Source organism: Topomyia yanbarensis, chromosome 1 (assembly GCF_030247195.1).
Source record: "Topomyia yanbarensis strain Yona2022 chromosome 1, ASM3024719v1, whole genome shotgun sequence".
Classification (NCBI taxonomy): domain Eukaryota; kingdom Metazoa; phylum Arthropoda; class Insecta; order Diptera; family Culicidae; genus Topomyia; species Topomyia yanbarensis.
Genome location: NC_080670.1, coordinates 23,383,546 through 23,408,987, shown reverse-complemented (window position 1 = coordinate 23,408,987; position 25,442 = coordinate 23,383,546). Strand labels below are relative to the sequence as shown.

At 37.2% G+C, this 25,442-nt stretch overlaps 1 protein-coding gene and 1 pseudogene across 1 annotated transcript in view; both read right to left on the bottom strand.

The window, feature by feature from the left end:
- LOC131677095 (limbic system-associated membrane protein-like) overlaps positions 1 to 25,442 on the bottom strand; it is an 825,653-nt gene that overhangs the window by 400,908 nt on the left and 399,303 nt on the right. The gene's annotated exons all lie outside the window — the stretch shown is intronic.
- LOC131678113 (U4 spliceosomal RNA) lies at positions 16,400 to 16,560 on the bottom strand (annotated as a pseudogene).

The window sequence follows — 25,442 nt, the reverse complement described above, 5'->3', positions numbered from 1 at the left end:
GCTGTATTCGTCCAATGATGCGCTATACAGCACACTATTTACGACATCATGGATTAGCACTAAACAAGAGAAATAAAAAAAGATGGGTAGGTAATGTGAGCGACATAACCGAAGTGAAGTAGAATACACTTAGACTGTTAATTCGAATGCTGCAATTTTTACTATCATCTGCATTAAAATCAGCTATTTCGATATTTGTTACGACGCATTGTGCCCCGTTGTTGTGCTGCATTTTATCCCCGCACAGGTGCGTTTTGCACTGCCCATTTTTTAGTGAGCAATCTATAATAATTTTGAAAAATTGAATATTTTGCAAAGCGATTGTGATTTCCGAATAAAATATTGGCCAAATGATATCATTAATTAAATTCTTCCAATTGACGGTCTATAGCTAAATTATGATTATATTTTCTTACGGGTGTATTTTACCCCATCTACCCCTACATACGCATGCATTACATTCACATAAACCACTTTCGATGCGTTTGTGCAAACAGACTCTTGGTCATACCTCGGAAATTTCAAACGTGCACCAAAAACACATGCGTGGAAAAATTCAAATGTTAGGTTTGTTCCAAAGTTTCAAGTGGGTAATTACCAACTCGATTATTTTCATAGTACTACCTTTACTATCCACATTACCACCGGCCCTGATTATTGAATATTTCATGACATATATATATATATATATATATATATATATATATATATATATATATATATATATATATATATATATATATATATATATATATATATATATATATATATATATATATATATATATATATATATATATATATATATATATATATATATATATATATATATATATATATATATATATATATATATATATATATATATATATATATATATATATATATATATATATATATATATATATATATATATATATATATATATATATATATATATATATATATACTTTACTAGTAAAACAATTTTACATAAATCGGAACATTGAAATAGTTATTACTAAAATTTGCACGACACTGAACGCAATAACTAATGTTGGGGAAAGTTGACCAAGATTTTATGGAGAGACTTGACCAAGTGGCAATAAGCTGATAAAAGATAAAAATTTTGTGATATTTACTGTGCTGTGGTACCTGCTGTTGATGTTAACCACGCCACAAAAAAAAATCCCACATCAAACATCAGTCTATATTTTAGTACTAGTAAACAAAGTTAGCAATAATACGGCTGAGTTCGTGATGTGTGAACATGCAATATAAGCAGTACAGTTAATCCTTAAAAGGAAATGCAATAAAAACAGTTGAAATTTATGAAATGCAACTCTTTTACATATTTTTAATGCTACCTAGGATCTCGACAATATGAAGAAAAAGGATTACGGTATGTTTTACGTCATCATTTTTTGCTCTAATTTTTCAAAATTCTCTTGGTCAAGTCCCCCCGCAGTTGGGAGACTTGACCCAAAAACGATCACAGAAAAACTTTTATCACTTTTGAAAAAGTAAACTAAAAGTTCTGCAAAAAATCATGAACATGCACAATACCTTTGCACACAATATCTCAATGACTTTGGAAGGATTGAAAACTTTTTTAGAGATTTATGCAGGTTTAGTTGAAAACCTGGTCAAGTCTAGAGGTGTGCGCCGCGCCGCCGATTTCAGATAAAAATCGGTGGCGCGCCGGCGTCACGCCGATGTGCTTACTATTTTTACATGCAATCGGAGGAGCGGCGCGGCGTGGCGCACACCTCTAGTCAAGTCTCCCCATCCATAAATGACGTAACTCATCCATAAATCATCCATAAATGACGTTTTTTGAGTGATTTTTAACACCCCCTCCCCCATTGTAGAATTTTGTCAGAAACCTCTAAATACCCCCAGGTAATTACGTAGCTTGACGGTAACCCCCTTGTCACCGTAAAAAGTAAAAAAACGATGTTTGTTAGATGAAACGGGTAAGGTTGTCGTGACATCAGGTCAACCCCTATCTATCTATCTATCTATCTATCTATCTATCTATCTATCTATCTATCTATCTGTCTATCTATCTTCTATCTAAGTCAATGTTTGTATGTATATGATTTATAGACTCCCAAACGGCTTAACAGATTGCCGTCAAAATTTATTCATAGTAGGAATTTGTTCTGGAGTGTGTTTGTGTGCTATTGGTTGGAGATTATCTGCCCGCTAGATGGCGCTTCGGAACAAATCGTGTTTTACTCCTATTTCGTTGAAAGTTGCAGCAACGCGCGTCGGGTATTAGCTAGTTCCCTTTAAAAAAGCTACGTAGCATGACATGACCCCTACCCCCCTGTCGTCACACATCATCACAAAATACAAAACTCCCCCTCCCCCATAAAATGCTACGTCATTCATGGATGGTCCCTAAGTTGAACTCACTCTACAGTTAAGAGCCAGCAGAAGGGCATTTGCGCGTGGAGTGTCACCATCAGAGAGTTAAGGCGAATGCCCTATACATAATATGTTCAAACCTTCACCAAGTAGGTTTGTTAGCGTGAAGTTTTCGTAATAACCCTGCAATTGTATGATAATAACCGACAACGAATGTAGTGCCAGGACATTACTTTTAATATAGCATTTCACTAGTTGAACTACGAAATAAGTAAAATCATTTAGCCGAACATAAAATAAACCGGTCTTAATGTGAATGTACAAATCTCGTCATACATGAAGAAGTTACACAATTAATCTGGTTCTACGGATCGTTAGAAAACTGTGTTTATAGCAGCATATACGGTGATATGTAAAAAGTTGTCCCAGTTTGCCCCCAGTAGCAAATCAACGGCAGAAACATATTATATCAGTATCCAATAAGTCAACATCATCTCCTTCACACAACACAGCAACCAATGCTAATCAAATCGTCAATCGCACTACCGCTTGCCAACCAAAATTAACCAAATGATGAATTTATCTGAGCTCGCCACGCATAATTTAAAGAGCAAGAGAGCGGGGTCTCTCGCACTCAACCACCCCTTCGCACGCGCACACTTGCAATTCGTTTATTGAACTCAGAAAAAAGAGCGTTCTGCTTTTTCTGCGATGTGTGCTGATCATTGCATGCATGAAACTGGCACGCCTGTGCATCATTGGATGGAATCATGCGTGGCGGCAGTCATTGAATATATTCCAACCGAAGAGTTTGAGCTGATACAAAACGAAGCAGCTACTATGAGGTCAGTAAGCAAACTGACGATTTTTTTTATTTTTATTTACGTGACTTTAAAATGTTTTCATTCGTCACGTTTCAAACTGACGATTTTTGCTTATGTGCCGTTTTTATACGTGGCGAAGTTCATCGGATAACAATTGGTCCTAGCAACGCTCGCTGCTTGGTTGAATTGTACGGACCAATCAGCGCAGATAGTTTCCAGTTTCACAAAATACATTATTTTCGTTATCTCTAGTAGACGTACATTTTACGGAATTAAATACAATATACGTGCACATATTTTTGATCAGATAGTGCAAAAACATAGCGATTTCGATCAGTACAAAGGAATTTATTCGCATTTGAAGACCGGGAAAATATTTCAGTAGAAATTTTTGAAAAGAGATCCCCATATTGAAACGTTAGAAGTATTCTACTTAAAAAAACATGTTTGGTTGTTTCCTAATAACGAATAATAATAACATATCGTCGCTGTTGTGCTATCTTATGACAAACGCCATTTTGGGGTAAACTGAGTTAGATATGCCACATTACTTGTCTAAAAAATCTTTACAAAGTGGCGTTTACAGAATTTTGACATTCTGCTTGGTTACTGAGATATAGCGAGAAACGTTCTGAGAAATTTTTAATTTTTTGCTTCAAATGACTGTGTCTGAGGATTGGCTCTAATTATCTTTATGTATGAGATGTTTTTATATGTAAAACTATCTGATAAACACAATAGAATAATCATTTTCGAAACAAAAATGCACGAACTGTGAGAAAAATGCAATTTAAGTTTTAAACTGGAAATATGGTATATTTGGCAACACTGTAACCAAAAATAGCTATTTTTTCTTGATTCCCTGACTCATTTCCTGCAAAATGCATCTCACCGATTGTTTATAGACCAAATGAAGCCAAAGATATGAATAAAAGTTCATAATTGATGATTTTTTTCTATGGAAAATTTTTCATGCACGATTATGACATATCATACGAATTTTGTCATCACTACACACCTATGACACGTGTGAGACCGACTTTTGTTTACATTTTTAAAGAAAACTCGCAATGTAGTTTACCGATTTTCGTAATATTTGAGAGATTAATGCAGAATAGATAGAAGCATCATTTGTCTTCTTTGAATTGTTTATACCATTTATAAGTTTCAAGATATTCAATCTCAAACTTTAAAAATCGTTTTTCTCGAAATGTGCAAAATGGCGCTTGTCATAAGATAGCACAACAGCGACGATATAGGGATTATTGAATTTGCTACACGATTCATTTAGAACTCTGCTCAAAACTTTAAAAAACACTGACTGTAAATTTGTTTTCGTTTTAAAAGTTTATTAAAATATATTGCATTATGTATTTCTCGGTCAGTGTACCGCACGAAAAAATTGGGATCTTGACGCACCCCATAAAAAATTTGACATTTGCGAAATTGAGCACTCGACCGACGAAATCGGGTGCCTTCAAGATCGACCTACTAATGTACCGACTAAATTAAATTACGTCGGGGGAAGATTTTCGTCACCATATTAATCAATAGATTTCATCTGTTTAAATCTTGTACCCGACCCAATCGGCTGAAAAATCGGTCGAAAAAAATTTGCTGCATTGAAGCAAGATTTAATAGTTACATTATTCAGCAGACGAAATCGGTTCTCGTATTGTTGACAAATGCAATAGTCGAAAATTTGAAGCGCCAATTTTAATTTTGATTTGTTAAACATTTATTTTCTTGTCAATTGAAAATAAAAATAGCGAAAAATTACAGCGCTTATACCTTTAAGAGAATGAAGTGATTTTAGACTCTGCCATCGCTCGGATAGTTTTAGGTAAGTCTGATTAATGCTTTTGTTGTTCGTTCTTAGTCATTTCTAATAATATGTAGGTAGGTGCTATTGATTTAATTTGACCATAGCCCGTACGGGATTGAAAAAAAAACCTGAACAAGGACGTCAACTAGTCCGCATATCAAGAACAAACGGAAGATCCGGAATAGGAATTATCGACAGGTCATGCCAACTTTCAAGTGTAAGTCTTTTAGATATAATAAAAGAAATAATATAAACATATTTATCTACTAAAGCCTGTCTCGTACTTACTTTGAGAAATTTCCAGTGAATATGAGGTCCACTGATATGAACAATTTTAAACTGTCGACTGATCTACCTATTTAATCGTTTTCCATCAACCGATTTCGACAAATTTCGTCGGCCCATTTCGTCTGGTATTGCGTCGACGGACACTCATGTTAAACTCTCATAAGCGTCGGTGCAACAATCTATAAATTCGTCGGTGTCAAAGTCGGGCGATTCAGCCGACCAAAACCGATTTCGTCGTGGGTTAAATCGGGAGGATTTTTTATGGGGCAATAAAGAGATGATTCAAGATGTTGTTAAATGGGATTTATAACATACACACTTAGAAAAAATGAAAATTACATTTGACGTAAACAACATTGCGACGTATTTTGCTGTCTAATAATGGAATTTTACATGTTTTGACATGTGAAATAAAATATTGTGTCGCTTTTGATGTAGATTTCGGTTGAATGGAGATGGATAATTGTTAAAAAGCGCATTTTTACATGTTCTGGAATGTAAATTGAAGTGAATTGTGACGCTCCTTTTATGTGCATCTTGCGAGATGTAAATATTTTTAAGTGTGTAAGTAATGAATCACAAGAAATATTTTGTTCGAGTGATTTCATCGCAAGGTGGCGGCTGTGCAGCATTTGGAACGGGTCTACGGCCGGAAATCTTTCTCCTGTAATTTTGACCCAGGGCCAAAATTTAAGTTTTTCGGATTTCTTACGACAATTGAGATATCTGACGTTTAAAATACGCACACCAATATCTCGCTTTTTTATACTACCGCTCGCCCTTCAGGCCTAGAAGCGGTTTGTTTGCCTCCCAATTCGCCGTGTAAAAGTTTTGTTTTCCTCCCAATTTAAACGTCAAAGCAGCACAATACCAACCCAGCTGGATAAGTCTATAGCAAGCGACGTACGTAGGATTTTTGCGATATTGTGATTTTTCGCCTCGCGAAATGGCTCACTTTTGAGTAAAAAAACGCCAAAAACGTTATAAAAATCTTCACAAAATTAATATAAAAAATTAAGTAATGAAAAAAATAAAATCCTACGTTCGTCGCTGGGGAAATCAATTTCGAATAGGGTGTTGAGCCCATTTTCGCCATGTTTCTATTATCACCCTACCCATTAGAAGCCGTTGGTTAGAGCAGTGTCTGCCATCTTTGTTCAACGCATTGAGTCAAATGGTAGCGCAACAATAGGGGCACTCGATTAAAGTTTTCGTTGCACTCAAACACGTGAATTTCACTGTTTTCAGCGCAATTGTGTTATTATATTGGTTCTTAACAACGAAGCAAAGCTGTTGATGTCATTTTTTTCGCATTCCATTGATTGTATGCCAAGAAATTAATGAATTACCTTGCTTAGTATGGTGAAAATAGGCACTTTACCCTATATTGTGAAAATTTCAAAACGATCAAAAATCTAAAGGTTCGATGCGCTGCCGATTGCAGATAAAAATAATCGGCTCGCCGAAATATTTTGGCCTGCGATCGGCGGCACATCGGCGCACACCTCTGAAAAATCATTTGTTCCAGTTACATTTCCGGCCAGCTGGTTTCAAGAAAAACGAAGTCAAAGCTTTTAATAGGCTGGGCACTACAAACCAACACAGAAAATCTGTAATCTGTATATACAGAATCTTGGTCGTAAATTACATTGAAAAGTCTGTAAAACATAGAATAATCTGTATATGTGGTAACCCTGACTACACTAACGCACGTGTAGTAGGTTCTACCTATACCACGAAGAACTATCAGAATGTCACGTAATAATAACTCACGGCGTTTCTGTGAGCCGTGATAATAACCGAGGCTGTGATCGAAAATTAACTAAAGCTGTGTACGTGCGCGCAATCTGTCGTGTGTGGTTCAAGACGGCAACGTTGCATTTCGCATTACAGTTTTACTGACGGCTGTCGTGAATGATTCGTTCATCACTCATCAGGTTGAGAAAGAATACGACTGCGAGACAGCAGAGATGCCAGGTACACGTATTAGTCTGTGTTTCACAGTTTTTCAATGTTCTGCGCAGACAGCAAGTTAAAAAACTTTAACCCTGTGATGCATCCCAGTAAACAGCAGGTAAACGTTGAGTTGGGCAGCAGTGATGGCAAGAATTTGAAGTAAAGCTGTTACTGATAGAGCTTTAACTGAATCTGACAGTAGAATGCGATATGCGAGAAATCTGCTTCCAGCAAATCAAAGGGATGATGTCTAAGTGAAAGCCGAGCGAAGCTTCTCGGAGAGCATACGTTTACTCTGACCTGCTCCATTTGAATTCCTGCAAGAAGCTTCACGCCGCCACTTTGTTGACCTCCTTTGGTTGTAAACAAAGTGGCAGCGATAATCTGACTGGAGCTGATATTAATATTACCCAGTCAAACTCATCCGGAATTCTAACTGGTGCCTTATGGAATTCCAGCTCAAATAAAACAACCGAGTCAGAATGTCTGGTTTGGTTTCCCCGAATAAAAAATAATCATTTTTAAGAATTTTTTTAAGACAACCTTGTTATTGTTTGGGTACAGAATTCGGTACAGATTTTCCTATAGAAGGGTACAGATAGAAAAGATTTTTCAACTCCCGGTACAGATTTCATTGTGGCAACACTGGTTGGAACTTCTGTTCTCGAATGTATATTGACTGATATTCTATGTCGAAATTTCACAAGGAAAGTATTTGGGACATTTGAGCGGATTAAATTAAGCGGCTTCTCTGCATGAATCAGTTAGGAGCTGTGGAGCTTTATTAATGAAATGCTTTACGAAATACTTAGAATGCTGCTAACGTCGATCCAATATATAATCCTTTTAGTTCCCAACAATTGTGTTCATTTAGAATACTACCCCGTTTAGAGTTACAAATAAGATCTAAATGTTAATTTTCAGGGCGAACAATGCAATGTCACGTTTCGGGTAATCTTAAACCTACAACGGATTTCGTGACTTTTTCTCTACGTAAACGGTTTTGGGGGGTACATTCGTACCCCAGATTCAAAATCGCCCTCATATTGAATTTAAAATTAAATTGGATAGTTTTATTCTAAAATCATTCTTAGAGTAGCTTGTTTGATCATATTCGTGTTTCGTCTATTTTATTATGTAATATTCATTTTTTTATAGAACAAGTCTTTAAAATACGTCAAAATTCCCTTGTTCATTAGTATTGCTATAGTAGTTTCTTACCGATTTTGACCATCTATACGGCTTTGTGAAGATTATTAAATTACGTTTTGAACAATTAATGAATTATTCTAAAACCGGTCATCAGTGTACATTTTCCGATGCAACTATTCAGCGCGCTGAGTCATTTTCATGTCATCTTTGTGGACCCGACTGTGGAATCTCATATCATCTGATATGCAACTGCCCAGCAGTAGCGCAATTGAGATTTCGAGCTTTTGGCCTTCCTTACATAGACGGCACCGTGTTTGGACTACCGAAACTCAGAGACATACTAAAGTTTCTTTTCCAATGTGGTAAAGAGCTTTAGGCTTACTCGTAGGCGATTTGAACTATTTACTTGCGAGTTTGACTAACCTGCCAATGCCAAAATATCCTGACCCACAAAAGGTTAAAGTCGCCGGGAAACTCTAAGCTTGCTCATATGACCCTATTCCACGCTTTTCTAAACTTTCTTCCTTCAACTCCTTGCTCTCTCTTGAGCCCTTAATATTGAAAAATATTTCACACCTTCCAGTCCCTTGTTAGTTAAGTGACATTACAACATAAAATATACCAAAGCAATAGTGTTTGATGTCAAGGGCGATGTGATTTGCTTAATTTTCATTTGCTAAATCGTGAGTAAGACGTGTTTTGTCGAGGAGACGTGCCCTGGTTCCCTTTACTAACGGACTGCTGTCGCCTATGTTTTTCTTAATGTAAGCAACCTAGCCTTTGAATGGCTGTGTAAGTCAAAAAAAAACACACAGAAATTCAAAGTTTAAAACTTCCCAACGCAGTTACAACAGCCCACCACCCGTCGCAATCTCGCACTCAGACAGCACACTTGTCATCCGGCATCATTTATGCGTCCTTTGTGCCGTTATCATCGAGAGCATCCTGCCTGCAACGTCCAACAACGCATCCTCTCCGCCGTTCTCGTCAAACACTTTCCGGACAATGCACGCAGCCTGTAGCGCTATTTTAACAACTTCAGAGATAAAACCCTACACGCAAAAGCGAGGGACCGAGGCTAATTGTTCTACGAAGCGGGAAGAGTCAACGGTGAAAGAAGACTTCAAGGAAGCTCAAGCTTTGCTACATCAAGCCGTCTGTGCCCCGAAGGCTGTCAGTGTTTATTTGAATATGAATACAAACTGTTCTGAATCTTGATAAGCCGATGCGATAGTCTGCATAGATAGATCTACATGGCATGGCAATTCCATCGACGACGTTCACCCAACCGGATGGACAAGGGCATTCTGGAGTGGAATAACGTGTAAACACTTGAACGAGGGCTGGTCGGACGGAGGGCTATATCGAAAGGGTAGCTGGCTGGCGTACGACAACTTTGCTTCCATAAGCTGAGGGAGATATGCACAAAAAGAGCAGAATGAATTTGTTAAAACTTTTGGCGTAGGACAAAGATGATAGTTTCAGCATTGTTAATAAATTCACTGATAATCGCATGAAATACTATTACCTAATCTGATTTATCGTCAACAGGAGGCGAGCGTTAAGGTGATATTTCTAAGAACAGGGAAGGAGTTTGCAGAAATGCTCGATAACGACACAGAATAGAAATATCAATATAAGACTTTTCTTCCAACGAAAGAAGAAATTTCATGCTTTCGATAAGATTGGTTATAGCAAAGTAATATTGAAATAAAAACCGGCCACTGTCGCCACTTTTCAATTAGCTTACATTCTAAAGTGTTTGTTGCCCCGCAAATGGGTGATACCTAACAACCACGATGACAACCTGCTACCAAGCAGCGCAAAGAGTCTTCTCGAAAGCTGACCAAAAAAATCTCCCCACAACCAAATTGTCTCCGCTTCCGTATCGTCAAATTTCCTCGAGGGCATCCGGCTGGGAATAGAAGTTGAATGGAAATTCAGCCCAGCGCAGAAAAAAAAATCAAAACTTTTCACTTAACGTGTATACGAACTTTGCCTCGTTAGCAGTATGCGAACGAATGACAACCAACAGCAGCTTGCAACATTCGACGAGCCTGTCTGAGGGTAACCCTTGGGTGGCCTATCAGGTTTCTTGCGGCAACGAAAGCCATGCGATAAAAAACTGCTTTTTTGCAAATTCGTAAAGTTTTGTGAAACTCGCGCAATTTTGTGAACATCGTAAAATTTTGTAAATTTCGCAAGCTTTGCAAATTTTGTGAAATTTTGCAAATTTTGTAAAAATTTTTGCAAATTTCGCAAAATTTTGGAAAATTTGCAAAATTTTACCAAATTCGTAAAATTTTTACAAATTTTACAAAATTCGCAAAATTTTTACAAAATTTTACAAATTTTACGAAATTTGCAAAATCTCACGAAATTCACAAAATATTACGAAATTTGCAGAATTTAACCAAATTTACAAAATTTTACGAAATTTACCAAACTTGCAAAATTTTACAATATCCACAAAATTTGCAAAATGTTATGAAATTTGCGACAATGTCTACATAACTTGACGAAATTCACACAATTTCACGAAATTTGCAATCTTTTCACGAATATTGCAAAATTTGACGATATTCACAAAATCTTACAAAAATACGAAATTTGCAGATTTATAAAATTTCCAAATTTTTGAAAAATTCTACGAAATTTGCAAAATTTTACAATATTTGCGAAGTATGCAAATTTTTGCGAAATTCACAAAATTCTACAAAATTTGCAAAATGTTTGCAAAAATTGTAAAATTTGACGAAATTTGCAAAAATTTACGAAATTTGCAAAATTTCACGCAATTTGCACAAAATTCACAAAATGTTATAAAATTTGCAAAATTTTACGAAATTCTTAAAATTTTACGAAATTTGACGAAATTTACAAAATATTGCTAAATTTGCAACAATATTTACAAATTTTGCGAAATTTGCAAAATTTTATGAAATTTGCAGAATTTTTACAAAATTTCATGAAATTTGCAAAATTACACGAAATTTGAAAAATTCTACGCAATTCACTGAATTTTAAGAAATCCACTAAATTTTACGAAATTCACTAAATTTTACGAAATTTGAAATATTTTTACGAAATTTGCAATATTTTTATGAAATTTGAAATATTTTTACGAAATTTGCAAAATTTGACAAAATAACGAAATTTGAAAAATTTCGCGAAATTCACAAAATTTTGCAAATTTTGAAAAATTTTAAGAAATTTGCTAAATTTTAGGAAATTTGAAAAATTCTACGAAGTTAGCAAATATTTACGAAATCTGCATAATTTTACGAAATTTGCAAAATTTAACGAAATTTGTTAAGAAATTTACAGAATTTCACAAAATTTTACGAAATTTAAATTTTGCAAAATTTTATAAAATTTCCAAAATTTACAAATTTTGCGAAATTTGCAAAATATTACAAAATTTGCAAAACTTTACGAAATTTGCAAAATTTTACGAAATTTGCTAAATTTTACGAAGCTTGCAATATTTTTACGAAATTTGATGTATTTTTACGAAATTTGATATATTTTTGCGAAATTCGCCAAATTTGACAAAATAACAAAATTGAAAAATTTCACAAATTTGGCAAAATTTTGAAAAATTCTACGAAATTTGCAAAATTTTACAATATTTGCGAAGTATGCAAATTTTTGCGAAATTCACAAAATTCTACAAAATTTGCAAAATGTTTGCAAAAGTTGCAAAATTTGCAAAAATTTACGAAATTTGCAAAATTTCACGCAATTTGCACAAAATTCACAAAATGTTATAAAATTTGCAAAATTTTACGAAATTCTTAAAATTTTACGAAATTTACAAAATTTAGCCAAATTTTCAAAATCACAAAATTTGAAAAATTTCACGAAAATCACAAAATTTGCAAAATTTTATGAAATTTTGCAAAATTTTTACGAAATTTACAAAATTTTACGATATTTACAAAAAATTTCCAAAATTTGGCAAATTTTAGGAAACTTGCAAAACTCTACTTGCAAAAAGGTTTGACGAAATTTTACAAAAATTGAAAAATTTCGCGAAGTTTTCAAAATTTTACGAAATTCATAAAACTTTACTAAATTTTTCAAAATTTGCAAAACTTGACAAGATTCACGAAATTTGCAAAATTTGACGAAATTCGCAAAATTTTACGAAATCACAATTGTATGAAATTTGCAAAATTTCACGATATTCATAAAATTTTACGAAATTTGCAAAATTTTATGAAATTTGCAAAATTTTTACAAAATTTTACAAAAATTGCAAAATTTTACGTACATTTTGCGAAATTCGCAATTTTTTAACAAAATTTGCAAAATTTTACAAAATTTTACAAACATTGCAAAACATAACGAAATTCACAAAATTTTACGAAATATGCAAAATTTTACGAAATTTGCAAAATTTTACAAAATTTTTCGTAATTTGCAAAATTTCGGGAGATTTACAAAATTTGCAGAATGTCACGAAATGTACATAATTTTACGAAATTCACAAAATTTTACGACATTTGCAAAACTTTACGAAATTCACAAAATTGTATGAAATTTGCAAAATTTTACGAAATTTAACGAAATTTGCAAAATTTTACGATATTCGCAAAATTTTACGAAATTTGCAAAATTTCACGATATTCGCAAAATTTCACAATATTCGAAAAATTTTATGAAATTTGCAAAATTTTTACAAAATTTCCAAAACTTGACGAAATTTAAAAAAAAATTACGAAAATTGAAATTTCACGAAATTTACAAAATATTACAAAATTTGCTAAATTTTATGAAATTTTACAAAATTGCAAATTTTCATGAAATTTACAAAATTTTGCGAAATTGTCAAAATTTTACAAAGTTTGCAAAAATACGAAGTTTGCAAAAATATTTCACAAAATTTCACAAAGTTTGCATAATATCACGAAATTTAAAAAAAAATACGAAAAATGCAAAATTTTACGAAGCTTGCAAAATTTTACAAAATTGCAAAACCACGAAATTCGCAAAATTTTACGAAATTTACAAAATTTTGGGAAATTTGTAAATTTTCGGAAGATTTACAAAATTTGCAGAATTTCACGAAATTTACATAATTTTACGAAATTCACAAAACTATACGGAATTTGCAAAACTCGACGAAATTCACAAAATTTTACGTAATTTGTAAATTTTACGAAATTTACAAAACTGCGATATTTGCAAAATTTTACGAAATTTGAAAAATTTGCGCAAAATTCACGAAATGTTATAAAATTTGCAAAATTCACAAAATTTGACGGATATCACGAAATTTGACGAAAATCACGAAATTTTACAAAATTGTCAAATTTACAAAATTTTACGAAATTTGCAGAATTTTACGAAATTTTCTAAATTTTACGAAATTTGAAAAGCTTTGCGAAATTTGCAAATTTGTGAAATTTAAAATTTTTTTTGCAAAACGACTAAATTCACAAAATTTTACGATATTTGCAAAACTTTACGAAATTCACAAAATTTGCAAAATGTTACGAAATTTGCAAAATTTCACGATATTCGCAAAATTTTATGAAATTTGCAAAATTTTTACAAAATTTCCAAAACTTGACGAAATTTAAAAAAAATTACGAAAATTGAAATTTCACGAAATTTACAAATTTTACAAAATATTACAAAATTTGCCAAATTTTATGAAATTTTACAAAAATTGCAAATTTTCACGAAATTTACAAAATTTTACAAAATTTTGTGAAATTGTCAAAATTTTACAAAGTTTGCAAACATAGGAAGTTTACAAAAATTTCACGAAATTCACAAAATTTTAAAAAGTTTGCATAATATCACGAAATTTAAAAAAAAATTACGAAAAATGCAAAATTTTACGAAGCTTGCAAAATTTTACAAAATTGCAAAACCACGAAATTTACAAAATTTTACGAAATTTACAAAATTTTGGGAAAGTTGTAAAATCCTATGCATAAAATTTGTAAAATTTTGCAAAATTTGCACAGTTTTATGAAATTCATAAAATTTTACAAAATTCAATAAATTTTACGAAATTTGCATTTATTTAAGAAGCTTGCAAATTTTTACCAAGATTTTTACGAAATTTGCATAATTTGACAAAATTTACAAAATTTTACAAAATTTGTAAAATTTCAAAATATGACAAAAATTTGCAAAATATCAAAAAATTCGCAAAATCTTGCGAAATTTGCAAAGTTTTATGAAATTTACAAAATTTCACCACATTCACAAAGTTTTACAAAATTTCGCGAAATTTACAAAATTTGCAGAATTTCACGAAATGTACAAAATTCTACGAATTTATGATTTCACGAAATTTGCAAAATTTTACGTAATTTGCAAAAATGTTATCGATATTTGCGAAATTCATAAAATTTTACAAAATTTCACTAAATAATTTGCAAAAGTTTGTAAAATTTCGCAAGGTTCAATATCTCATAAAATTTTACAAAATTCGCAAAGTTACACATCAAACTTTCACAAATTCGACACGACAAAATGCTCATAAACTTACAAAATTTAACAAAATTCACAAAATCCATCAGATTTTCAAAATTTCCAAAATACAGCAAAGACCTGTTCTTATCAGCCCCTTGGTGAATTTTAAACTGATAAAACAGGGACATTGATAAAATCGGGACATATATTTTTCTGTCTTTTTAATAAACCGAAGCTCTTAAAATATTCTTTTTTGATCCTCAGATATAGCCTAGCAACCTTTTCTGATTATTTACTTTAAGTTCTCCTTAAGGGGGTCTGACAGTGCAAAATTTTAAAAAAAGTAATGTTTTTATTTTTGCATTTTTCGGATCTCTAAGATAAGAAATATATGTCCAAGAAAGGATTTACTCGAATTCAACTTGGTTCGTCTGCTAGAGCCCATCAAACTACCAACTATCAATTTTCATATGAAGCTGGTAACATCGGGCCAAAAAGCTGATAACATCGGGGGCAGATAATATCGCGTCTCCACTGTATCATAAAATTTTAAATGCCAAAAAATTCGCAAATTTCTCGAAAAATTTCAATCAAAAATTTCACAAAATTCTGAACACCCCGTATAGTAGTTTAATTGGGTCTTTAAGCCATATGCTGTTTTTGATCTTTTTCCAATGCAGCTGATATCAAAGATTAGTAATCGATTTGCTTTTCCACTTTTTTGTGCGCAAAATATTTTTTAATGGACTTATTACGACCATACCTCCCATTGAACTACCTGTCCTTTGGCTGGGATAACTGTCAAACATGTTATCATGTTCTATATAATTTCAAACTACTCTAGTCCACTCGAACATCTCAGGGTTAACGGCATGCCTGATCCAAGGTGAAGCTGGATTCGCTCAAAATTGCTACCTATATTACGGCGGCAAGGCATACCATGGTTTCTGAGATTGTTTCGAAAGAAATGAGTGAATAAAAAAAACATACACACAGAGTCAACCTCGGGGCACGGGGACCTTCTAACAACGTCTGAGTTTGTCCTCCTCCTATTACACCTCTCGCCTCGCCTCTCACTTTGCCACAGAGCAGCCTAGCCGAGTTCAACAGGCAATTCTCGGTGCCATTCATGTTGATTTCTTTGGAGAATATGTGCCAATATTTGTTTTATACTTCACTGTTTATTCCATTTTCAACATTTTAAACCTAGTCTCAGTCTGCTAATCTTGCCTCCCTGCGACTCGTTCCATCGAAACTTTTATTTTTATTGCTGCTGCTGCTGCTTCTGCTGAGCGAACGTAGTCGACTGAATTAATGTAAACACAAATCTTTTTATATGTCCCACAACGCATCACTCATAGGGGTGGGATGGAAAACCGTTTCCCATTCTTGATGCAGATTCCGCTTCGTTTGTTACAAGACTGGCAGCCGCTTGCGATGAATAGGGACAAGATTTTTAACTTAAAAATAATGTTTAAGTTGACATACCATGTAAGAAGTGTCTTTAATCGCTGATCGAACGTTACCGAAATAAACAGTAAATACCAAGGGGGTGTCACTCCTGTCATCCGCTATGGAGATATACAGACTTTGACAGTAGCCAACATATGATGGGCCTAGCCGCTTCTAGGCCCATGTCGCCCGTGCAATAGCATAGGGTTGTTTTGATTAGCAATAATCGCACCTCGGTTGTATCTCATTGGTTACGATATCGCCACTGCGCAAAGCTAAACAAAGCAAGATGTTGGCTAGCACAAAATGGCTGCCTAGCAGGAGCCTGGTAAATACGCATGCTTGATATTGTAGAATTAGGTGTTACTGCTAGGCGACGTTCATTGAGGCAAGATAGACTTCTATCGAAGACTGCATATCAAGAAGACTGGCAACTCTGGCCAGAATCAGAAGACAGTAACAGCAACGCCACTTACGGGTAAATATACACTTTTACATTAAGCTTCTTACCTTCCGCCAATAGAGGCGTTGTAACTTCTGTCGCTTCTCGTTTGTATGGGAGAAGGAAAGAGATATCAGTCTTCTTAATATGTATTCACTCACACCAAAGACGATGTTTTAAATAAAAAGGCACGGGGAGAGCAAAACAGTTAATTTGGCTGCACGGTTTAGCAAGTTATTTTGTCTGCTAGTTTTGGCAACCAGCAATTTTGTGTAAACAGAACTTCGCAGGGTTCCGATAAAACCTTAACACGGTCATATAGTCGATCCCGAGGTGTATACAGGTCTACACATTTTTTTCCATGTGTGCATCAGCTGTCACTTTTTAGGGAAAACAAGAAGAAATGAAGAAGAAAACAGAAGTACGTGGTCCGATACTTCATTCTGATTGGTTAGTGATGTAAACATTTGCTCTTTTGCGATCCCGGACGCCATACTTATTGTTACCACGTGCTTACAAGCTTCGTTTCGATTGGTCGGTTTGTTGATTATGTGCTTCGCGGTCCTGAGCCGCCATGATAAATTTCACTAGCAACAAACCAACACACTCAAACTTGACGAATGTGAATACCTATACTATAATGCATCTCGAGTCGATCCGACTGGCTCTTGTACAAACTAACAGCAGTTGGTATAGAAGAAGAAGAAGAAAAAGAACCTTAACGCAGTGCTCGTGAATAATTCGTCTCTTCGGAATCGTACCTGCAAGTAAAGGAAAAAAAAGTCGAATTAGCAGGTACTCATCAAAAAATATTTGAAAGGCAGTATTTAAAAAAAGTAGAACAACCGCATTTAGTGGTAAAAATGGTTCGAACGAGAAAAAAAAATCCAATTCACTGACAGAATGTGATAACATGACCATAAACATTGACCAGCTCCAGCAAACAAAACCGCAGGTTCCAACCCGACGAACATCGCGAAAAAAGACAGATTTCAATTGCGCTGGCCATCAGCATCCCACGCATCGTTTAGGGGCCCGGATGGTAGCAAAAAAAAATGTCCCATGAAAAATTGGGACGGGGTGCGGTTGGCAAAACACGCACCACTTAATTTATGTCCACAATAGTGTAGCCCATGTTCTGTGCAACGTTCGCCGCAGAAGCACGCCATAATTGCAATTTCCGGTTCAAAGCAACTGAGCAAAAAATTGATTAAAATCTCAACCGAATAGCAACGCACAAAAAAAAAACAACGCGAATCAACCCCATCAATCATATAGTTCTGCCGTTTGTGAAACAGTGTTGTAGGTGATGTGTTGGAACCGCGCTTTTTTTCGTTCTTTTCTCTACAGGCCGTAATTGATGTCAACGTATGGTAAGCCTTCGCCGAACTGACCTCAAATGTGCAGATCATCAATCGGCCAGCCTGCATCGGGCACCTGGTTACATCGGTGGGTCGTTGAATGGATTTTTTTCCGTGTGTGTGTGCAACAAAATTTGTGTATGTAGAAACATTAAACATCAATTTTCTCGTAGCGATTCCCTGCCTCCATTCTGTTTGGTATCCATGGATCCTAGGGGAAAGGTGGTTCAGGTTCAACTGCGAAAGCCTTGAAAAGCGGCCATCTTCGTAAACGAAAACGAGCAGTTTTTTTTCCACACTAATCGATCCGTAGTAGCTTTATAATACTCCGGATACATTGATTTTCAAATGGTAAATGGTAGCGAAAAAAGTGCTTTTCCGTTTTCAGAGATGACCACTTTCGAGGCGTTCTCAGTTGAACCGTAAATTGTTCTAAAAATACAGGTTAGCGAGAATTTGTCAGGATAGTTTGAGCGATGCATAAAACAGTCATTATTCATTCAATTATTAATATAAAATTGAATACTTTTCATTTTAATTACAAAAAAACGAAAATTGTTTTTTTTCTCGATAGTCAACACAATAAATTCTATAGCGATAGCTTCTGAAAGGTTATCAACCCATTGAAAGCGAGTGATAAACGAAAAAAGTATGGTTTTTTCTCATCATTTTTATGATTATGCCATCGAAGTTGATCGAATTGTAATGTGTAACACATTAAAAAACAGCTAAATCTATGCTTTGTTCATGAACATGTTCGAATATATTCAACCAAGCTACTACGATACAGTTACACACTTCAAGTCTGGTAATGTCATCACATGCAGGGCATGAATTAATAACAAAATATGAGTTATTGTGTATTTAAATGAGGGTAATTCTTCTATGAAATACATCGATATTAAGCTCAAATTATCTGAATAAAACAATAACAACACTTAAACCTTCGGTGTGATTCCTCTACATTCCTTGCAGGGTGGCCAGATAGAATTCCTTAATATCGGTAGGGTCACTAAAAGTTTATCGGTAGGCCGGGTTGTTCTAGTCTAGTCTAGTCTACACATACACAGCCAATACATGTAGGGATCCTGGAAAATTGCAAACGTTCGTCCACAATTTTTCTTGTCATTATTAATGTTTGTGGCAAATATTGAATATGACACAAGCATTAAAGCGGCCAGGCCAACTGTGCAGCGTACAAAATAAAGATGATACAAAATTATACGGCAATCAAATTATTCATTCAATGAATAATTTAATCAACGGATCATTTTGAACCTTGAATAAGGAAGAAACGTGGACAACCGTACACAACCGTTTCAATTTGATGGGGGTTTGATAAATCGTTGGGAGTGACTTTGCTAAGAAGGTTAATGTCACTTCTTTGGTCCTTGGTTCCTGGGATGGGACAGAAGTATTTAGCCCTGCCCTGGCTAATGAGCCAGGGTTATAGCGCCCTTACTCGCTCGCTGAAACGATAGAGAAAATTGGCAAAATCGTTTAATTAGAACCAAACATAAACAATAAACGCATAAAAATGCGAACCAACAGACAACTCACCTTCGACAAAAATCCATACAGGACTCCTAGCCCTAATGGACAGTAGAGGATAATGGAAACAGAAACCCCACGTGGCGTTCGTTATGCGTTGACAGAGAACACAAATATCTGTGCCGGCCAAAACGATACTAAAAATCTGAGAAGTCGATGCTATTTCAATTTGGTTCAAACCAACAAACTCAAACAAAACCACAAACACGAAATAAATAAACGATAAGAAACCATAACTATTAACATTAGCAAAATCTTCCGGAACTTTCCAGAATCGTGGCAAACGACTTGGGACTGTGTACCATATTGAATATATTGAATACAGTCATAGATGTACTTACTGGTTATTTCGGTGGCAAATCATCCTACCCATAAAAAACTTACAGTTTGTTGCGGAATCATCCTTATACCAACTCTAGCTCATAGTAAACCAGCTGTTTTGATGCCTCGTTTCTCCCGTTTTTAGCTGGAGCACCGCGTCTTTATTCGCCGGCTAGTTCTCAGAAAAACCACGATAATCTTCGGTGTAGGTGAAAGGTCCTTTTCGAATTCATCTCTTTTCGCGCTTCCAGGAATCAATTCCTGGCGAACCGCAATGAACTTAGCAGCTGGTATTGAATTTGGCATCCATCCTTCAATCGGAATATAGTTAACAGGCACTATCCCTCTGCCACCTTCGCATGACGCACAGTGGCAGGGTAAACGTTGATAGGAACATGTGTGTTTCCACTTTTCAACAACTCGCGGCGAGTATAGATAAAAGAACTTTAAAATTTTACTTTTTTCAACTTTTAATTGAAGAAATGTCAGGAGCGAAAAAAATCTACATCCGACGCGTTAGCTTACTATCTTATCGGTAGGCCGGGTTGTTGTCCCAAAAACGTAGTATTGACATAGAATTCTAAAATACTAACAACACAGATCTCAGACCAAATCCAACCCAAAAAATGAATGTTGAGTAGGATGTGTCAAAAATCAATAAAAATCGGTAGTTTTCGGTAGGAATAACGAAATATCGGTAGTTGTGCCTTGGTCGTCAGTGAATCGGTAGGGAAGACCAAAATCGGTAGGACTACCGATAAATCGGTAGGTCTGGCCACCCTGATTCCTTGTTCGACACTTTCGATCTCACTTGACAATGAGTTCAGCCACATGGGTTAGCAAGTTTGACAGTTATCTCACCAGGTTTACGCATGTGATTGAAATGGTCGGCCCGCTTGATTGAAGTTTATGAAACAATTTTTCATTTCACGTGCAAAATTGGATTTTTAAGAGAGCCCGGTATATGTCCGAAATCAAACTAACTAAATATACCGACGAAAATCTCATTGTCATGATTCTACACACTAGCTACTACGCATAGTTTCCCATCAACCACGGGGTTACCAAGGTTTACCTGACAATCAATAGCTCGAAAATCGGTTATTCATCATGCGGATAATTAGCTTTTCCAAACACACATACCCTGCTTGCGTCGTTTAACCCCGGATCGGGCGACACCAACCAAAAAATCATTTTCGGTGCGGTTGGCCAGCCATGGCCGGAGTGTGCAACCCGAATAAATAGCAGTGGCGAAATCGAATGCAAACGTTTTAATTACAATAATCACGGTAGCTAGGCGTAATCCGATTTTCGGATTCTATCCGCAATGTTATCCGATTGTGCGGGTTGGAATGTGCTCGCGATAAAACAAGGCATGTCACGGAGAAAAAAAATATTTTTGTGATATTCTATTATCAAATTTAGGGAATTATCGGGTGCTCGTTTTGGGCATTTCGCTTGTAGTTTGCTGTTCTCGGGACAATGATTTTGCAAATTTATGGTGGCCCAAATGCATTGATGGGAATTAGTGAGTTCCTGTTCCTGAACAATGGACTGTGAATTTTGAAACAATCACGTTCTACGTTACTGAAACTGGACAGTGAACAAAAACTATGTGTCTTATAATTGTGTTGAATTGACTTGCCTTTCCGGAATCCGACATGATTCTAAGACAACCTGTGATCGCTCTCCATAAATGTCGCCAGCCTGCTGTGGGCAACCTTTAGACTAGCTTTCTAAACATATCCCGGAAATCCTCGTTTACCACGGATTGAATTTTCGAACGAATGTGGTTCGATGTAGAAAAATTCTAGACAGACAACTGCGGAGACTCCATTTTGAATCTTGGCCTCCTAGCAACCCTATACCAACATATGGGGTTTGACAACGTCCTACATATATGAGGCATTATAGCTATAAAGCCCAAAAAAACACTCGTTTTCGGCAATATACAGGAAAATGAAGCATTCCAAACGACGTTCTGTATCTTGCGGGAGGAGAAGGTGCCATACGATTCAAAAAATCGAAACTTTGTAACCAAATACAGAATTTAAGCAGCTTGGATTAAGTGCTGTATTAATCTTCATGGCAGTGTTGCTGGCTGTACAGAGGTCCCTTCCATGACAGGAGCTGGCTATCCTTATAGCATTGGACGTGTTACCATGCAATGCCGGGGCATATGTTTACAAAAATGTAGTTACTCTCTCAGTGGCGCTCTTTCTATGGTTTTTCTAATTCGATTGAATCTGACATATGTTTGCTTTTACTGTCGGTATTGAGAATACGAATCGCATTCGTATTCTCAATACCGCAACAAAATATGGGGTACGAAAATCGACAGTGCCTTCTTTTCGCACCGACTAACTGCGCATCCACATGCTTCTCGTTCGACTAGCGAACAATGAATGAAGCATAAATATGCGATGAAAATTCAGTTCACCATTTTCTCACTGCGCTGACAGTAAGTTAGAATCCACATTAGACCGCCCAGAAAAAGAATGAATTTTTGAAAACTCAATCGGCCCACCCCTGAGTCGATTCCTAGCCCCACCAGGAGTACTTGTAACAAATTTGAAGCAAATCGGACAAGTTTAGCTACCGGACCAACGTGCCTGAAGTTTGTATGGGATTTTTCGACAATTTACATGAAGAAAACCCACTAGCTCGCATTTTCGCCGCTAGGTGGCACTGTATGCATCGTATTATTACTATAAGTGAAAATAAGAAAGATAATTTAATTGTCTACAACTTTGTTGAAGGCGGCTAGTCAACCCGGCTTTGTTGAAAGAAGTTATTAAATTTTTAACAAAGTGATGTCTGAGTCAGTTTTACATGGGGCCTAGCAGTGCATAGTTGTGTATCAGTACTCGATTCCCAGGAACTACACATTTTTGTAAAATAATAGTTAGATTTAGCTGAATTCATGGAAAAATTTTGATTGCAGTCCAATCACTTCGACATCGAAGCTTTCACCTCGGTCCTGGAACTGGAGACCAACACCGACAGCCTAAGCGGTGTGCGCTGGTAGCGGTCCTACCACGCGCGTGCTACGCCACTATGCCGAGGAAAAAACTGCCAAGAAACGGCAGACGCCCGGCATACTAGTAGAGTGCCGAGATTGCAGCTCTATGATCAGCCTGCCTCATAGTTAGACGTAGGATGCAAAGAGCCCACACCGAGGATGCAAGAGAGAACCGCCGTGAAGAGTTTCGAGCTGCGAAATTGGCCCTTAACAAGGCCATTAAAAGCAGCAAAAGAGCGTGTTTCGACAACCTGTGCGAGAGTGCCAACGCGAATCCGTGGGGTGACGCCAACAGAATCGTGCTGGCCAAGACCAAAGGGGGCTCTCCACCCCCAGAACGGTCACCGGACCGCTTGGCGACGATTATCGAAGTACTCTTCCCGTCCCGAGTCACAAGCCTCTGGCCACCTGCACCACGAGACAGTGTGAGCGCGGCCGAAATGGTGGCTCCGGTACGAATGAAGAACTACTCGCAGTGGCTAATTCCCTAGCAATGAACAAAGCTCCAGGGCCGGATGGAGTTTCAAACAGCGCTCTCAAGGCAGCAATCATAGCGAACCCGAACATGTTCAGGCTAGTTATGCAGAAATGCCTTGACGAGTGCCGCTTCCCCGATAGATGGAAAAGGCAGAAATTGGTGCTGTTACCGAAGCCTGGGAAGCCGCCAGGCGACCTATCGGCGTGCAGACCAATCTGTCTGATCGACACGACTGACAAATTGCTTGAGAGGATCATCCTCAACAGGCTAAACCCGTACTCAGAAGGTACGGACGGCCTGTCAAGCAACCAGTTTGGCTTTCGAAAGGGTAAGTCCACGGTGGACGCTATCAACTCAGTGATAAAGACAGCCGAGATAGCGATCCAACGGAAAAGGCGAGGCATTCGATACTGTGCGTTAGTGACACTTGACGTGAAGAACGCATTCAACAGCCGCAAGCTGGGATGCCACCGTGCTCTCGTTACACCGGCTTAGCCTACCGGTGGGTCTGTACCGGATCCTGGAAAGTTACTTCCAGAACCGTGTACTGCTATACGAGACCGATGCCGGTCAGAAAAGGGTTTCCTATTACCGCCGGAGTCCTGCAGGGCTCGATCCAAGGCCCGGTGTTATGGAACCTCATGTATGACGGGGTTCTGAGACTGAAGTTCCCTCCTGGGGTCAAGATCGTCGGCTTTGCCGACGTCGTAACTTTGGAGGTCTATGGGGAGTCAATCGCTGAGGTAGAACTAACCGCAGAAAACGCAATCAACGCGGTGGAGGAAGGGATGAGCGCGAGAGGCCTGGAGCTCGCTCAGCATAAGACGGAGGTAGTAATCGTCAACAACCGCAAGTCGGCACAACATGCAGTTATCCATGTGGGATAAGTCGTGATCACTTCACAGCAGAGTCTGAAGTCTCTCGGAGTCATCATAGACGACAAGCTGACCTTCGGCAGCCATGTAGACTATACGGGCAAGAGAGCTTCGACTGCTGTTGCGGCATTATCGAGGATGATGTTCAACAGCTCAAAGGTGTGCGCCAGTAGACGTAGGCTACTGGCAGGCGTTGCCGTATCTATCCTCAGGTACGGCGGCCCGTCATGGTCAAGAGCACTGAGGGTAACCAGTTACCTACAGAAACTGGAGAGTACCTACCGCATGATGAGCCTCAGAGTCATATCTGCCTACCGCACGGTATCACACGATGCATCCTGCGTGATAGCGAGCATGATGCCAGTCGGGCTGGTCATCCGGGAAAATGAGGAGCGCTTTGAGCTGCGTGGCATCAGAGGAGCCCGCGAGCGCACTAGGATGGCTTCGGTCGCAAGACGGCAGCGTGAGTGGGATAACGCCTCGAAAGGTAGGTGGATCCACCGGCTGATACCTAACATATCGAGCTGGGTGGGTAGACCCCATGGGGAAGTTCACTTCCATATGACACAATTCCTGCCAGGCCATGGCTGCTTCCGACAGTACCTCCACAGGTTCGGGCACGCGGAGGTCCCCATCTGCCCTGACTGCCCAGGTGTTGACGAAACTGCCGAGCACATACTGCTCGTATGTCCTCGCTTCGACGTCGAAAGGAGAGCAATGTTTGACGTCTGTGGCTGGGACACAACCCCTGATACCCTTACTCAGCGGATGTTTCAAGCGGTGGAGAAGTGGAACGCAATCTCGACTGCAACCACCCAGATTGCCTGCAGGCTACAGGGAATCTGGCGCACCGAGCAACAGACGACGGGTACGACTAACTAGTGATTGGTAAGTTGGAGCGGAAAGGGCCGAGCGCAAAAAAGTGAATGAATGATCTGTTCATGCTGAGGCAGGCTTGGCGCAGCGACTGGCAATCGCGTAAGGGGTAAACCCAGCCACCCCGAAGCAAGGCAGAAGAGCGAGTCTATAGGCGTATACGTGGACTGCCTAATGTCAAGATGGGAGGGTCGTAGCGTAGTATGTTGGGACGTAGCTATTGATACCTCATG